Source organism: Chiloscyllium punctatum, chromosome 31 (genome assembly GCF_047496795.1).
Source record: "Chiloscyllium punctatum isolate Juve2018m chromosome 31, sChiPun1.3, whole genome shotgun sequence".
In the NCBI taxonomy this organism is placed as follows: domain Eukaryota; kingdom Metazoa; phylum Chordata; class Chondrichthyes; order Orectolobiformes; family Hemiscylliidae; genus Chiloscyllium; species Chiloscyllium punctatum.
Genome location: NC_092769.1, coordinates 43,226,559 through 43,244,527, shown reverse-complemented (window position 1 = coordinate 43,244,527; position 17,969 = coordinate 43,226,559). Strand labels below are relative to the sequence as shown.

At 42.6% G+C, this 17,969-nt stretch overlaps 1 non-coding gene across 1 annotated transcript; it reads right to left on the bottom strand.

Moving 5' to 3' along the window:
- Positions 1-8,306: 8,306 nt before the first annotated feature.
- trnah-gug (transfer RNA histidin (anticodon GUG)) lies at positions 8,307-8,378 on the bottom strand. The gene has a single exon. It is a non-coding gene; the product is annotated as a tRNA-His (tRNA).
- Positions 8,379-17,969: the final 9,591 nt, after the last annotated feature.

Here is a 17,969-nt window from a genome sequence, read left to right as displayed (position 1 = left end):
GAGTCGCATCTGACGGCTCCTGTAATTGCTGAGGGTTAGTAATGCCCTTGTGATATTATTACTGCATTGTTAATATGAATGTCCAGATATAATTCTGTGGACACTGGTTCAAACCCTGGCATGGCAGATGCTGGAATTTTATTTAAATAAATACCTAGAGTCTAATGATGATGTTGAATCAGTAGATCTGATTCACTAATGCCTGAAAGGGAAGGAAACTGCCTTACCTATCTGGTGTCTGGCTGGTGTGTGACTCCAGATCCATAATATCGTGGTTGATTCTGAACTTCCTTCTGGGCCATAAGTAGTGTACTAGGCATGTATGAATAGCTTTTTTTAATCCCACTGAAACTTTCCAATTCATTTATCGATCCAAATATCCCGTAAATATTGTAAATGTACTTTCATTCATCACTGCCTCAGGAAGTGAATTGCACACATAAACCATCCTCTGTTAAAAAAAAGCCTCTCATCTCTTATTTTAAATCCCTCTTTTCACTTTAAACATTTACCCTCTCGTCTTGAAGTCCCCCCTCCTTGGAGAAAAGACAGTTACAGTTAACTCGAGCCGAACTCTCAATAATTTATAAATTTCCATCAGGTCACCTTTCAAACTTCAGTTCTCGAGTGAAAATATTCTCAGCCTATCCAGCCTTTCGTTATAACACAAACCTTCCCCAGTAGCCATACGCTGGTATACCTGTTCTAAACCTACTCCAGCTGAATCATTTCCTTGCTATGCTGGGCGACAAGAACTGGACACAGTATTCCAGAAGACGCAACACCCAATGTCCGATTCAACTTCAACATAACGTACCAACTCCTACGCTCAAAGGACTGAGCAACGAAGGCAGGATGACATTTTTTTTAACCATTCTGTCTATATATGAAGTAAACTAAAATTAATTATGTACTTGCATTCCTGGCCTCCGTGTTCCATAACACGATGCGACGCTTGATCATTAATTGTATAAGCCCTACTCTTATTTGATGTAGCAAAACGCAATATCTTCCATTTATTCAGATTGAACTTCATGTGACATTTTTCAGCCCAAAGACGCAATGGATTAAGATCCTTCTGGAATCTTAGATCACCTTCTTCACAGTCTCCTATTCTGCTGTCCTCTGCAAGCTTATGAACCATGGCTTCGATGAGTTCTATTGTTTTCTCATATAGGTCAACGATTTTTAATTATTTGTTGTGGCCATCATTTAGCAGTTTGAAAATCAGGTAACAATTAGTCATGTCGTTAACCACGAGGAAGAAAGCCATAGACTGCAGGGAGATTGGAAACAATTGGCAAGAAAATGTGCTGAAAGGAATTCAATCCAGTGAAGTGAGTGATAATGAATTTGAGGACGCACAATGAGAACAGTGTGAATACTGAGAGGTTTAAAGTAATAAAAGAGAAATTGGAGTAGACATTCACGAATGTTTGAAGGTGATTGGACAAGGGATCAAGTGGTCTCGAGGGGTTGGAGATACTTTCTGTTCTTGACCGCAGTTGGGAATATAAGAGCAGGGAAATGATGCTGAAACTTTAGCAACAGCCTATTCAAGATCAATGGACAGGGGAATCAGAATAACGGAAGTGCGTACTGCAGGTGCAGGAAATCAGAATCAAGATTAGAGTGGTGCTGAAGAAGCACAGCAGGTCAGGCAGCATCCGAGTTGCAGAAAAAAATAACCTTTCGGGCAAACGCCCTTCATCAGGAATAAAGCTGGGAGCCTCGAGGGTGGAGCGATAAACGGGAGGACTGGGTCTGGGAAAAATTTAACTGAGAGTGCAAGAGGTGGATAGAGATGGGGTGAAAGGTGATAGATCGGAGAAGAGGGTGGAGCGGATAGGTCGAAAGGAAGATAGACAAGTGGGACAGGTCAGTAGGATGGTGCCAAGATAGAAAGTTGGAACTCGGATAAGGTGGCCGTGGGGAGATGAGGAAACTGGTGAAGACCACGTTGATGCCCTGGGGTTGAGGGTCCCGAGGTGGAAGATCTGGCGTCTGGTGGTGAGGGAATGGTGTGGAGGAGACCCAGGAACTGCATGTCCTTGGGAGAGTCGGGGGACGTGGTAATTGATGTTTTTGGTCATGGGGCGTTGGAGTTGAATGTTGCGGGTTCCCTGGAAATGTTCTCTGAAGCGCTCTACGAGAATGTGTCTGTTGGCCCCAATGTAGAGGAGACCGCATCGCGAGTAACAGATGCAATAAATGACATGTGTGGAAGTGCACACGGACATTTGATGGATATGGAAGGCTCATTGGAGCCTTGGAAGGATGTAAGAGGGAAGATGTGGGTGCATGTTTTGCAATTCCTGTGGTGGCAGGGGAAGGTGCCGTGAGGGGAGGGTGGGTCATTGGAGGGCCTGGACTTGACTAGGTAGTCGTGGAGGAAAGAGTCTTTGTCAAAAGTGGACAGGGGTGGGGAGGGAAATATAAATTTCCCTGTCACTGCAGGAAGTGCAAAACCTGCACCCACATCTACCTCCTCACCTCTGTCCAAGGCTCAAATGGAGGCTTCCACATCCATCAAAGTTTCTCCTGCACTTTCACACATGCCATTTCTTGTATACATTCCGCCCGATGCGGTCTCCTCTAAGTTGGAGAGAGGAGATGTGTTCTCACACAAGACTTCAGAGAATATCTCCAGGATACCCACAAGAAATAACCCCAGTGCCCCATGGCCAAACATTTCAACTCCTCCTCCCACTCTCCCGAGGACATGAAGGTCCTGGGCCTCCTGTATCGCCACTGCCTCACGACCCGATGCCTGGAGGAAGAAAGCCTCATCATCTGCCTCGGGACCGTTCAACCCCATGGCATCAATTTGGACTTCACTCGTTGCCTCATTTCCCCTCCCCCTACCTTACCCCAGTTCCCACCTTCCAGCTCAACACTGTCCGCCTGACTTGTCCCACCTGTGCATCTTCATTCCCACCTATCCAGTCCACCTTCTTCTCTGCCATATCATGTTCACCCCCCACCTGCATTCACCTACAGCACTCTCCGCTACCTTCTCCCCAGCCCCACCCCCTTCCCATTTATCTATCCATCCCATGTGATCCCAGTCTCATTCCTGATGAATAGCTTTTGCCTGAAACGTCCATTTTTCCTGCTCCTCAGATGCCGCCGGACCTGCTGTGCTTCTCCAACACCACTCTAATCTGAAGGGGAGTCAGTTGATTGAGAGGGTTTTCGGATATTTTCTATTGTTGACCACAGGCTGTGGATGATAGCAGAACTTTAGTAACCACCAGTTTAGGGAACAGCTAAAGGACTGAGCACAAGTCTGGTCACCGCATAAATCAACATTTTTCTTAAAATTGTAAGATAAAAGATGGAAGGCTGAAGTATGCAACTTTGCCCATCAAGACCGTTTCACCAATGAGTTTCTCACTGATTCCTTTCCAAGTCAGGTTGCTATGGGCCTTGGAGGGTAACTTGAAAATGGTGGCGTTTCGTTGCATCTTCCAACCTTGTCCTTATAGTCAGTATCGCTGTTGAGCTTTGAAGGTTGTCAAAAATGCCCGAATGACTTATTCCAGTGCATCTTATAGTTGGTGCACTCTGCTGTAATTGCGCCTTAGCGGTGAAAGAAATGAATATTGCAGGTGTTGGAGAGGATACACTCAAGTGACTGCATTGTCGTGGACTGTGTCCAGTTCCTTAAGTGTTATTGAAGTTATATCCATCTAGGCAAATGGAGAGAGTTATATTCCATGTCTCATTTGTGGCTTGCAAACGATGTAGGATTCACAGAACAATGAGTTGAGTTTATAACCAAAAAATGTCTCAAGAACATGTTATTGTTGTCAAAGTGTTTATGTAGCCAGTTTCTATAAGTTTTTTCCCCCGAAATAACAGCTCTGTGGACACTTACACGGGGTAATTTGTTTACAGTAAAGTTATTGAATGTTAATGAGATAAGATTAGATTCGCATTTGTCAGCGTGATCATTACTCTATTTCGTCCTTGTGTGGACCAATCTGATTCCAGTCGCTGTTTGATTTCAAGATCCAATTCCCGTCTGTGCTTGAAATTTCAACCGTTTCTTCGCATAAATGTCTCCACCTGCCTTAATAATATGTAAGGACGCTGCAGGGGACAGCAGAGATTAATGAACATGTTGTCAACACTGGAGAAAATGGAGCTTCGTGGAATGATTGGTTAGGCTGGGATTATTCTCCTTGAAACAAAGGAGTGGGAGGGGACCTCTATAATCACATAGTAACATTTATTAATGTTCAATATTCATGGGATCTTGACAGGGTAGTTACGGGCAGGTGGTTCACCCTTTGGTATGAGGAGAGCACCAGAGGACATGAACTCAGAATTAGATATTGCCTATTTAATTCAGAAATGAGGAGTAATTTCTTTGCTCAGGGGCCACTGGATCGGTGGAACTCCTTGCCGAAATTGTTGTTAAGGCTGCGTTGTTGGTATTTTTAAACTGTACCAGACAGATATTTAACCAGAAAGATGATGAAGCTTTGTCGAGGCAATGCTGGAGAATGGAGTTGAGGATTATCAGATCAGCCATGAGTTCGCTGAATGGTGGAGCAGACTCGATGGGCTGAATGGCCGACTTCCAATCCTACATCATTTGGTCTAACGTCTTATTTTATTGATACCTTTAGAATTCTGAGGGGATGGAATGAAGTAATAGAAAAGGTTTCTCAAACTGATCAGACAGATCAGGAACAAAGCTCATAAGTTCATGAACAGGAAATGTGCTGTGGCCTGGACACAACAAATGGCACTGGGCACACCGCAGATGGGTATGTGCAGATGTTGTGATTGCTAAAGAAAATTGGTGGATCTAATATTGTTGCCAACTTGGTGATCACGCTGGATGATGGATCGCGGTATGATTCACACAGCAAAAGGTTGTGAAAGAATGAAAGATTCGTTTCATTGGAAAGGTTTTCTGCGGTTCCAATTCAATTGACTGTTAAAAATACTGATCAGAACTTTGTGTGGAGTGTTACATTAAAATTCACAATCCCACTGGATAAACTATTGCACCCGATCTCTCCTTATTTGTTACCCTTTCATTCGATGTAAATTCATAGAAAGTCAAGATGGAATGAAAGGAGAAAAGAAGCGTTTGCACTCCTTTTCATTATCCCAATGTAATTTACAACAGAATCAAATTGCTTTACTTCGACTTTGATGAGGTATCGATTTATTACAAATCTCCGGTGCAATGAAGGGCAAGAGCAAGATTCTCCACGTTAAATGTTGCATTCAATTTTGCTCCGAATTTATTTCAGCTTAAAGAAAATACTCATGAGAAAAAACAGAAGGTTGTACTACAAAACAAGATGGCAGTTTTGATGCTCAGTAACTTTGGCAGATTTCAATGGGTATCAAATGAATCCAACATCATGGCGATCGTCCTCCCATCTTTAAGGCATGGGATTAAAGCAGGAACTCGATCTCCAAGAGACCGTTCACTTCCTATTCATTATGGAATAGCTGTGTCTTGACAATAGACAAAATCTGCTCAGTTCCATTTATAATGCTTCATGTGGAATATTAATAGAAATCTTTCAAAACTATGAGTTTTCTTTTTGCTGAATCTTACTCAGCTGCAGACGTTTCCGATATTTCTTTGCATCTGAAGTCGTCCAAATTAGATATTGTTTCCTCGCACCATCTACCCCCGACACCGTCCTTTACACTTTTACCTGGCCACAGGCTGTCTCTCTCCTGGTGAAACTCGCTGCTTCTGTGTCTCTAAATGTGCCTTTCCAAATATTTTGGAAACGGATTGTCTGAATGACAAAAAATCTGCTCCCATTATTTCTTTGTCCTACATCTATGGTTTTGAAATCTTGACTTTCAGAAATTTATGAACTTGAAAGAGTGAATTTGCCACATATTTACTCTCTCCAAACCTCAAATACTCTGGAAAACTTCCATTCTGTTTTTCTTGGTTTAGTTTCGAATTTTCCAAAACACAAATAAATAAAACTCCATCCCCACTAAATGCCGTCAGCATCGTCTCCAATGTCTTAGCAGCCCAGTAAACGCTGACAGTGTCCTCTCTGATAGAATCTCCGATTCCCTCCAATGCAGAAAGTACAGTTCAGACAATCGAGTCTGTAGGGAGACTCTGAACAGCATCTCAACCAGACCTAGCTCTCGTCTCTATCCCCGCAGGCCTCTGGCTTGTGATTTCAACTAAACCTGCTGGAATAAAACCTGGCATCGTGTGACTGCTGACCTTATTACCGCGTTACCCATGGCTAATTCACTTAACTTACTGAATTCACTCCCTGGACACATCAGCGCAAGAGCAGTGCGAACCACTGAACAAATGTACCATCACATTGAACACTATCTGTATCATTTACACACTGGCAACTCCGCCCAGTGAAACAAGCTGCGCCCAGCAACCCGAATTCAATGCATCCAAAAGCGGTTCTGCGCTGTACAACCTCAGTAGTTCTGCTGGAAATGTCTCTGCGCTCAGATCTGAATGAGTTTATTCTGTTTTCTTCCTCAGATTCCTGCTTTAAATAAACATATCAGTCAGGAACGACTCTATATAATGGTTTTCATTGCAAAACAAACACAATGTGCTGAAGTTACGTGTTTGCACTTTCACTGACACTGTCTCAGCGGGAGCTGCAGTCCTTCCCCACTCTGATTCAGACAGCACAGTCCTTCCTGTGACATGTCCCATCGAGAATGGAAGGCCAGCCATTAATAACCTTCACTGGGGAACAGAGCGACAGGTTTAAAACATTTACGATGCCCCCAGCGGATTATTGAGCCCTGTGACAGGCGGGACACTAACCACGATACTGTGGAGGACAACAACATCGAAGGAGGCCGTTCAGCCTGTTGTGGCCACACTTGTCAAACACAACTGCTTAACGACCTGAATCAAGTTCCATCGTTTAGCCTATAATCTTACATGTTTTGGCATCGCAAATTAACATCTCAATTTTTTTTAAGGTGAGAATGATTTCCGCCTCTCTGACCCTTTCCGCAAATCTACTCTAACCTTTCTGCCTTTTCCCGAAATCTCTTGGCCCCAGTGTCCAATCCATCCATCAATAACAAAGGCTTCTTTCAGTCTATCCCATCCATATCCCTCAGCATTTAATACATCTCAGTCATGTCTTCTCCAATCTCCTCCGCTCGGCGACAAACAACCCCAGTCTGTCCAATCTCTCCTCACAACTGAAACTTTTCAGCCCAGACAATATCCCAGTGAATCTCTACTGCAACGTTCCCAGTGCGATCACATCCATGCAGTACTCTGAATTGCAGAACTGCACACAGTAATCTAGCTAGGGCCGAATGAACTATTTTTTCCTGTTCTGTTACAGTATGAGGGCGTCGCTGGCTCGGCAGTATTGATTGCTATCCCTAATTGCACAGCGGGCAGTTGAGACTCAACCATATTGTAGTGAGTGTGGAGTGACATGGAGGCCCGAGCAGGTAAGAATGACAGTTTCATTCCTTAAATGGCGTCAGATGGATTTGTTTTTTCTCAACAATTGAACATGGATATATAGGAGTTATAAGATTCGTAATTCCGGATATTTATTGAATCCCAATTCTACCACCGAGCATGGTCGGAGTCAAACCCAGGTCCCAGGTGTCTGAATTAACAGTTCAGTGTTCAGTGGTAATAGCGCTTGGCCATTGCAGAAAAGCAGTGAAACTGATCTTATCCAATTAAGTCGCTTTTCCCCGATACTGTTCTGTGCCAATTTTCTGAGCTTGACCCCCCGCAATAATATCTGGTCCACATCAGTAAAAGCTGCTACATGAGCATTGAACTCACAACAGTGGTAACCAAATGGATCAAATGGTCTGCAGGTCCCGATGGTGGGGTTGGAGCACGTTCACCCAGCAACAGTGACTGCAGCCACACAGACTGATCGGTATCAACGTGAGAGTCTGTATTAGATTCTGCAGTGCCTTAATGAAATAGGAAATGACTCCTCAAACACATGATGAAAGAGCTGCGCTCCGAAAGCTAGTGCTTCCATTAAACCTGTAAGACCATAACCTGGTTTTGGGTCATTTTTAACTTTGTACTCCACAGTCCAACACCAGCATCTCCAAATTAATGAAATGGGTATGGGATGGAAAGTTCGGTTCGTGATCGTAGGAGGGAAGAAATCTCTGAGAACGGGTGGATTTGAATTCTGACATATGAAACACAGAGATGTGAGCGAGCAGAGCTTGAAGGAAAAAAAACAATCACCTTGGAGAAAATCAAAACTTTAAAACAACTGATTCCTTTGTGTTTCACAAAAGACTGGGACACACAGAGCTGTTACTGCCGTGACTCGGATTCGAACCGAGGTTGCTGCGGCCACAACGCAGAGTACTAACCACTATACGATCACGGCAACCCACAGACGAACACACAGAGCTCCCGCAAAAAGTACAATATCATAAGAAATGTTAGGCAGAGCACCAAATCCACAATATCAGTGCTTAGCGAACAGTGGCAGATATGTGGGAACTCAGAATGGTCTGACCGTTTAATATCGGTTCACCCAGTGGCTGTGGTGATTCCATCATTAATGTGTTGAAGGCTGAGATAAATAGATTTCTCCAAAACATCAAAGACTCCGGGGACATCAATGTGGACTTCAACAGTTTCCTCATTTCCCCTTCCCCCACCTCACCCCATTTCCAAACTTCCAGCTCAGCACTATCCCCATGACTTGTCCTGACTTGTCCTACCTGCCTATCATCTATTCCACCTATCCATTCCACCCTTCCCCCCGACCTATCACCTTCATCCCCTCCCCCACTTAACTATTGTACTCTATGCTACTTTCTCCCCACCCCCTCCCTCCTCTCACTGATCTCTCCACCCTTCAGGCTCTCTGCCTGAATTCTTGATGACGAGCTTTTGCCCGAAACGTCGATTTTACTGCTCCTCGGATGCTGCCTGAACTGCTGTGCTCTTCCAGCACCACTAATCCAGAATCTAATTTCCAGCATCTGCAGTCATTGTTTTTACCAAGCTTTTGTTGAAATGTATACTTCAATAGCAATGCAGTTTAACATCGGTGACTTCTCGAGTTTCCCCACACAAGGCAGTAACCACTGCTGCCACATAGTCCCAGTTCCCTGCCCCAGAATCAGAGGAACTGAGTGGCGCAGTCGCGAATAACCAACTTGAAATCAAGATGGGAATGAGGTCGCAGAGATACTCGATGGCTCAAGAGAGGCAACCGGAGAATGCAAGGTATTTCTATGATGGTTTAGAGGCGCAAGCAATTCCAAGATTGGGAGTGCTCCTGGTCAAAAGCGGGGCAGAAGGGAAAATCTGTTCCCGTTTATAATAACAGCGATCTACAGTGCATCTTGCTGAGACAGCTGAGTGCCACAACTGGAGCGTGAGCAGCTGGTTTGAAGTTTAAATTTGCTTCATTATCACCCACTTCCGTGGAATGAATTGCTTTCACCATTTTTATTTCCAATTGTTTTATATCTCCCTGTAGTCTGCAGCTTTCTTTCTCATGGTTAATTGCATGACTAACTGTTCTATGATCTGCACACTGCTAAATCACGGCCACTACAAGTAAATATGAAACATTGATCTATATGAGAAAACAGTGGAACTCACTGCAGACATGCTTCATAGGTTTGCAGGTGACACCAGAATTGTAGACAGTGAGGAAGATGATCTAAGTTTCAAAAGGATCTTAATCCAATGAGTCGTTGGACTGAAAAATGTAACATGGAGTTCAATCTGGATAAATGGAAGGTATTGCATTTTGGTACAACAAAAAGAGTATGGCTTTGCGGATGTTGGAGAACAGGGAAGCTCGGAGTGCAGGTACATAATTCCTTGTAATTTGCATTACCAACAGACAAGATGGTTCAAAGGCATTTAACATACGTCCCTTCATTGCTCAGTCCTTTGTGTATAGTAGTTGGGACGTTATGTTGAAGTTTTGCAGGACATTGTTGAGGCGTCTTCTGGAATTTTATGTCCAGTTCTTGTCGCCCAGTTGTGGGAATGATATTATTCCGCTGGAGTAGGTTCACAAAAGGTATACACGCATGTTGCCTGTGGAAGGTTTGAGTTATAATGAAAGGCTGGATAGGCTGAGACTATTTTCAGATTCGAGATTGGGGTGCTGGAAAACCACATCAGGTAAGGCAGCATCCGAGGAGCAGGAGAATATTTTTTTTTCGCGCAAGCGTCGTTCATCAGGCTCTTTCCCGAAACGTCGATTCTCCTGCTCCTCAAATGCTGCCTGATCTGCTGTGCTTTCCCAGCACAACACTCTCGACTCTGATCTCTCATCTGCAGTTCTCACTTTCTCCTAGTTGAGACTGTTTTCACTCTCGGTTAGGGGTTTGAACGGCGACCTGACAGAAGTTTATGAATTATTGAGAGACAAGTTTAGAGTTAATGATAGCTGCCTTTTCCCAGGAGGGGGATTTCAAGACGAGCGGGCATATGTTTAAGATGAAAAGAGATTTAAAAAAAAGACGTGCGGCATTTTTATAGGGAAGGTGTTTAACGTGTGTAATTAACTTGCTGAGGAAGTAATGGATGAGCGTACGTTTGCAACATTTAATGGGCAATTGATTCCAAACATGAATGGGAAAGTGGGATTTTTAAAATAAATGTATTCATGCCTAGTACATCAGTTATTTCCCAGAGGACACTTAAGAGTCAACCACGGTATTATCCATCTGGAGTCTCCTGTGAGACAGAGCAGATGAATATGACAGTTTGCTTCCCGAACTGGCATGAGTGAATCAGATGGGATTTTCCACACAACTGATTCAGGTCATCACGAGACTCTTCAATTCCAGGTGCGTATTGAATTCAAACTCCACCATCTGTCATGCCAGGACTTGAATTCTTTGTGCCCAAGATATTACCTGTTTTTTTGGATTAACAACACAGTAATAAAACTACAAGGGCATTATAACCACTTAACGGGTACAGGAGGAGGCAGATGTGACAAGGTTAGTTTGGCAGTATGTACAGCATGGATTGTTTGGACTGACGGGCCTGTTTTCATGCTGTATGACTCTATGATTGACGCTATGGAGCAAATAGCTGTTTGGGATTAACAGCAGCATTGATAGCATAATCGAACAACTGATAGGATATGTAGTCCTGCTGGCGTCTCGGAGTTTGTTTTGCTCAGTGATCCCTTCCCACACATGGGAGTGGTGAACGGTCTCTCCCCAGTGTTACTGATTAAATGAGTTTCCATTTCTGTGGTTAATTGAATCCCTTCCAGAAGTTCCCACATTGCCCTGCTTTTTCTGTGGTATCATCGTCTTTTTTTTTCTACCCAGGGTGAACGATCCTTTCAAATTGTGTCCACACAGATACAAATCCCGTTTTCCATGTTGTTAAGGTGTTTTCATTGTTTCTCATTAACCCACAGGGTGTGAGTATCACTGGTCAGGACAACATTTATTCTTCGCCCCTCGTTCGTTGCTGTCTGGCTGCACCACAAACCCGGGTGGGATCTCAGCCTCGGGTGTCTGTCTGTGGGCAGTCTGCACATTCTCTGTGTGTTTGTGTTTTTATTTCTCCCTCTGACTTAAGATGTGCCAGTTACAGGGATCAACAATGGAAAATGCAGGCTTATGGGATAGGGAGTACCGTGGGGTCTGGTGTGATGCGCTTCGGATGAATGTGTGGACTGGAAGGGCCGACAAGTCTGCTTCCCTCACAGTGGGGATTCTTGGATTAAGGGTCAGCTAATGTTTTTTTTTTCTGGTCCTGGAGTCTCTCGTAGGCAGGACTGGGTGAAGATGGTAGAATCCCCTGCATAAGGGACATGGATGAATGAGATTGCAGCAAATTAAAGTCATGATCTCTGTTCCTGAGGTCAGGCTTGCATTTCAGGTTTTATTCGTCGAACTTAAACATCACCCTTTCCGTGTTCCAACCCCCAAGGATGACGAGTTTAAAATATTACCCCAACACCACCTTCTCCAGGTTGAAATCTTGACTGTGTGGAAGAAACTGATACTGAGCTAATGCAAGCAAATGTAGCTGCCACCACCAGTGTTGGAAACACAGATCCAAATAGAAAAATCATCTTTTAAACCCACCACTGCAAAGTTCAGGGCTGAACACGCTCCACTTGTGCCACTCAGCTGTCTTAGCAAGATGCACTGGAAATCGCTATGAGACTATAAACGGGAACAACCGTTCCCTTGAGCAGGAGCACACTCAACCAAGGAATTTCTTGCGCCTCTATACCATCGTAGAAGTACAGCACGCTCACCTATTGCATCACTGGAACCAGAGAGTAACTCCGCGCACACATTCCCATCCCCATTTCCGGTTGGATCTGGGCGGCTGTGCCAATGTTAAGCTAAAATGCTATTGAAGCAAACATTTCAACAATACCCTGTATGGCCCCTCGAGTCTTGGATGTTTTGTCGAAATCGATCAATCTCAGTTTTCAACATTCTCATTCAAGGGATCTCCACAGCCTCTGAGGACATCCAGCTGATAGATTCAGCTCATTCTCAGTTCCCACATGTCTGTCACTGTTCGCTGAGTACTGATATTGTACATTTGCTGTTCTTCCGAACATTTCCTCTGCTAGTGTACATATTTCTGCTTGCAAGCATCCTGTTCTGTGGTTACTGTGATCGTGGTTGTCGGTATTTTGCATTGTGACCACAGCAACCTCGATTTGAAACCAAATCACGGCACTAAGTGTTCTCTCCGTTGTCCTTTTTGTGACACACGTTAATAAATTAATTGTTTTACCTTCAAGTTCCGCTCTCTCGCATCTCTGCGTTTCATATATCAGAATTCAAACGCACCCGTTTTCAGAGATTCCGGTCCTTCCCACGATCATTAAACCTCCTGACCGTCCCTCCCCCCATTTCTCTGAGGCAATGCACAATCTATCACTCTCTTTCACATTCATACTGTTCTCTCTGTGCTGCTGCTGTGGTTACTGTTGTTGGGTGAACGTGCCCCAATCCCACCATCGGGAGCTTCAAACAAGTCGATCCATTTGGATACCGGGGTTGTGAAGTCAATCTCCATGTAGCAGCTTTTACTGACATAGGCCAGATACAATTGTAGCGTCAGGCTCATGGAAAATACCCAGGACAGTTTTGGTGAAAAGACATTTCATTGGAAAAGATCAGCTTTTATGGCTTTCTGTGTTGGTCTTGTGATAATTTCATAGGACTGATAATCCAGAGACCGAGGTAATAGTCTGGGTACTCGGGCTTGAATCCCACCATGTCATGATCGTCAAATTTGGATTCAAAAAATATCTGCAAGGAAGAATCTAATGACTACTATAGATCCATTGACAATTGTTGAAAACAAAATCTGTTTCACTGATGTCATTTCGGGATTGAATTTGCTATCCTTACTTGGTCAGGGCTGCATGTGACTTCAGACTCATAACAATATGGTTGAGTCTCAACTGTCCTCTGGGCAATTCGGAATGGGTAATACATTCTGCTTAGCCAGAATCGCCCTCACACTAATCCAGAAATTTTGAAACAAATGCTCATTAAGCTCAAGCAGGAGTGTTGTGTGCAGTTTTGCAAGTCACATTATAGCAGGGATGTGATCACACTGAGAAAATTGCAGGAGATATTTCCCGGGATATTGTTTGGGCTGAAGAGTTTCAGTTGTGAAGAAAGACAGGACAGAGTGGAGTGTTTGTCGCAGTGTAAAGGAGATGTAGACAAGACATGATTGAGTTAGGGTATGGACAGGGTTGACTGAACGAGTTTCCCATTGATGGAGGGATCGATTAGCAGGGGCCAGAGACTTAAGGAGAAAGACAGAAAGCTTTGAGAAGATGTGCGGAAAAGCTTTATCAGCCAGTGGGTGGTTGGAATTTGGAATACACTGTCTGCATATTTCAGAGCGGCAGAAACCCTTATAACCTGAATAAATATTCAGATATGAACTTTTGAAGCCAAGACATTTAAGGCAGTGGGGTAAGCATTGTGAAATGGGATTCAGTTAATTAGGCAGTTGTTTTTGACAAGTGTGGCCACATTTGAAGGGCCTCCTTTGACACTCTTGTCCTCAGTAGTATAATGGTTAGCTGCCCCGCCTGTCACAGGGCTCAATTTTCTGCTGGGGACAGTGTAAACGTTTTAAAACTGTCGCTCCATTCCCAAGTGCGGGTACTGATACTTGTCGTTCCATTCTCGATGGGGCATGTTACAGGAAGGACAGTGCTGCCTGAATTAGTGTGGGAAAGGGCTGCAACTCTCAGGGAGGCAGAGTGTCAGTGAACAGCCAAACACGTGACTTCTGCAAACTTCACCTTGTGACTGCGTTGGAATGAAGAACGTTTGACAGACTTGTTCCGGATTGAAGTGTTTACTAGAAGCAGGAAGCCGAGGAAGAAACAACATAAACGCATTCAAATATGAGTGCAGAAACATTTCCCGCAGCACGAATGAAATTGTAAAGGACAGATTAGCGTTTCAATACATTGAATTTGGGTTCATTTGTTTTGATGAGGCTGTAACCAGGGTATAAAGCCATTAAAAATGATACAGCATTTGCTCAGTATGATGGAACATTGTCTCAGTAATTCGCACTGCTATTCAGTGTGACGGTTAGGTTGATTGGCAAAGTTAAATTGACCTCTCGTGTCCAGGACTGAATTAAGTAAGTTAGGTGAATTAGCCACGGGGAAGGTGGGGATAAGGTCAGAAGTCACAGGACGTCAGGTTATACTCCAACAGGTTTATTTGAAATCATAAGGGGGAGGGATTCCCCTTCTTCAGGTGAAATATCAGGAAATAGGGAGGGGAGCTGGATCTGGGTGAGATGCTCTTCAGAGAGTCGACACTGGCTCGATTGACTGAAATGCTCTTTCTGCACTGTCGTATTCCATGATTCTATGAATTGATAATGACGCTATTTACTAGGGTTAGCCATTAGAGAAGATGCTGATGGAGCTGTACAATTATACAAGTGATGCAGTTGAAGGAATATCAGAACAGCTTGATGTGACAAGTAGGATGGCATGGGAAAACAGAATGGCCCTTGGTATGATTTTAGCAGAAAAAGTCTGTGTGTGTGTGATGTCATGAGGAAGCTGTTGCAACTTTATTCCTAATAACACTACACCTGCTGGTTAAATTACTCGGGCATTAAGGGGATTGACTGCCTTAGCAGAGTAACTGGCTGAGAGTTCAGGAGTAGACACATCTCTCACGGGATGGATTGAATCATGGTTTGGAAAATGGAAGGGGGTGGTGGTTTCCGTCCTTACTTCCCTGATAGCAATAGTCGGGGTATTGGTAGCCATTGGCTGTTGTATCATGCCCTGTATACGAGGACTCACCCAAAGACTGATTGAGACAGCTTTAATAAAACAAATGCCCCGAAAATGCAATCAGGCAGAGGAACTTTGTCGATTAAATAATGAGGGATGAGTGAGACCAAGATGGATGAAATCTCCGGAATGATGCTTGTGAATTTTGGGGGCAATGCTTAAAAGAAAAGTGCAGAAGATAACAAATGGTAATTAAAGAAAAAGGGGGAAATTGTAGGATCTAGGTAAAGCAGTGTTACTTCTGCAATCATAATTATTTATGCAAGGTAAATGCACTCACACCAGTGTATAATTGTTTCAACCAAGAGCTGAATCAACAAGAATGAAAATTATGTGGAGGAAATATATAATTGTTTTAGTATTAGCTAAAATGTGCATACAAGAATGAAACGTGCCTGCAAACAATGGTAGATATTACAGACAACGAGATAAGGTGCTGGTGGGATGTAGGTTAAGCCAAATATGCTTGTACAAGCAGTAGTTATAAGCATCTGTTGCCCACTTTTGCAAAAACACAAAAGCAAACCCCAATTAAATGGTCATAAGGATCAATATGGTTGGGAAAAGGGAGGAAATGTCACAAGCGATGGATTTAGATAGAGGTGATGGAGGATATACCTAACAGTGGGCCGCAGCAGGATCCGGTGAAATGGCGAAATAAAACTTGTACATTGTTATGCACAAGGCCGGATAAGGCAAGCGAGAAACAATAGTAATGGGCACCCGATTTGGAGTAGTGAATCCTATACAAGATATGTATTTGCTAAACACTGTGTGCCTTATTCCAGGCACCACGCTTGCAAGCGTCCAATAAACATACTGATTGCTTCAGATCTGGTCTTGGACTGAAATTATTGAAGTGAGTGAGCTGTGTTTCTCACACTCTGTAATTTAACTTTACTGTGCTTTCTATTCACTCAAGTTCTCATATTAAATGCTCCTCGTTTTCTTCTTAACTTTGAGACAAATCTCAAAATTCCAGGCAGAATAAAAGCGATATGAATTATAAATTATTATCTGGGCAAGAGAACCAATAAACAGCTATATTGACCTCTTGAACATCCGAGATATTTGAATGAAAAAGCAATGCCTTTCAAAAAAATCTTTGGATGTCTGTATCCTTTTTCAATTCATTAATCCTGCAAATAGCTTATAATTGTCAATTGATCTCTCTTAATGAGTATCTAATCAATGTCATTGCAAACCACCGAAAAAATTGAAACTTTTATTTGTTAAAATGAAAAGATTCATTCTCAATTCGTTATTAAAACAATAAGTGAACCATATTTTACCTGTCCACTAAGGTCAAGTGACCTATCGCCCATAATTGAACATTCTAAATATTCCTACAGCTGGAGAAATCGGAGCTAAAAAGGCCAAACTAAATCAAACATTAGACAAAATAATCAGGTCTAGAAAACTGTGGAAAGCCCAGTCAAAGAGGTCACAAAGGTTCGAGAGATCCAATCACAACCAGCCCGAGAGTTGTGCTTTGGAGAGTTTGAAGCAGACTTCCTGGCACCTTGACTTGCATCCAATGTCTGAGCGTTATACACCTCGCTTGAAAATTATGACAAGTGAAGGGTGTTTTGTACGAAACCCATTGAATGCTTAGAATCCAGAATTTTGGTAAAATGTTGTGAAACATTTCCCTGATCATGGAAATCAGCTCAACATTATTGAAGTCAAAGTACTCCTAATGGTCTTCAAGACCACCTAATTACTGTTCGGTGAAAAACACTTTGTACCTGTCTAATTGTTCTCAGGTTTAATTATCACAGCAAACATCACAGTCTCACCAGATCCAAAGATATGTAAGAGAAACCTTATTATAATTTAAACACTAGATCTTTTCCAGACCCATGATGACACCTTATTTCTTCTGACTGAGGATACTACGAGTAACATTTATCGAGATGAAGCTAGTCCTGAATATAGGATTTTTTTTCTGATAGATTTCCAATCCAAAACTTATGATAACAATGTAATTGTGGCTCATTCATTGTCAACAGATTCCCATTAAACGTATTTATCTGTTTATTCAGAGACACTATTGAAACAAATACGTTGATAAATGCTGTTGACTGTATGTTTCTGTAAAAATAAACCTTCCTTATTGACTTATTTTCTTTATAATTCTGACTCAAATGTCTAAATATTGATGATATGAAAAATTGCATGAATTAAATACAATGCAGAATTTGTTCTTGTTATATATTATAGTTCTCCAGAAGAAAAGTAGAGAAACCAAGTATAGAAATCTTGAAGATCTGAGAATTTTGAATGACAAACCATTTCTGATCAACATCCACTGAATGTCTAATGTCTTTCCATATCATCATGCCAGAATTTGCAGTCTCAGCTGACAGATTAAGAAATATCTAGTCAACATCAAAGCAAATCCATTTAGCAATATTGAATCATTTACTTTGCCAAAGTTCTAAAATTAACTATCAATTCATTGTCATTCCAAAAATCACACAGCAATTCAGTTTAGGTTTTGTAACAAACATCGTCAAATTCACATTTTAATTTATTCCAGTATTTCTTAGTGTCAATATTAAAAAAAAGGATAGTAGTTCCCTTATTCCAGGATAACACAAACACAACCTAATTAATGATTCCCTATCCAACACTCAAAGATAATATCTGGTCCCTTCT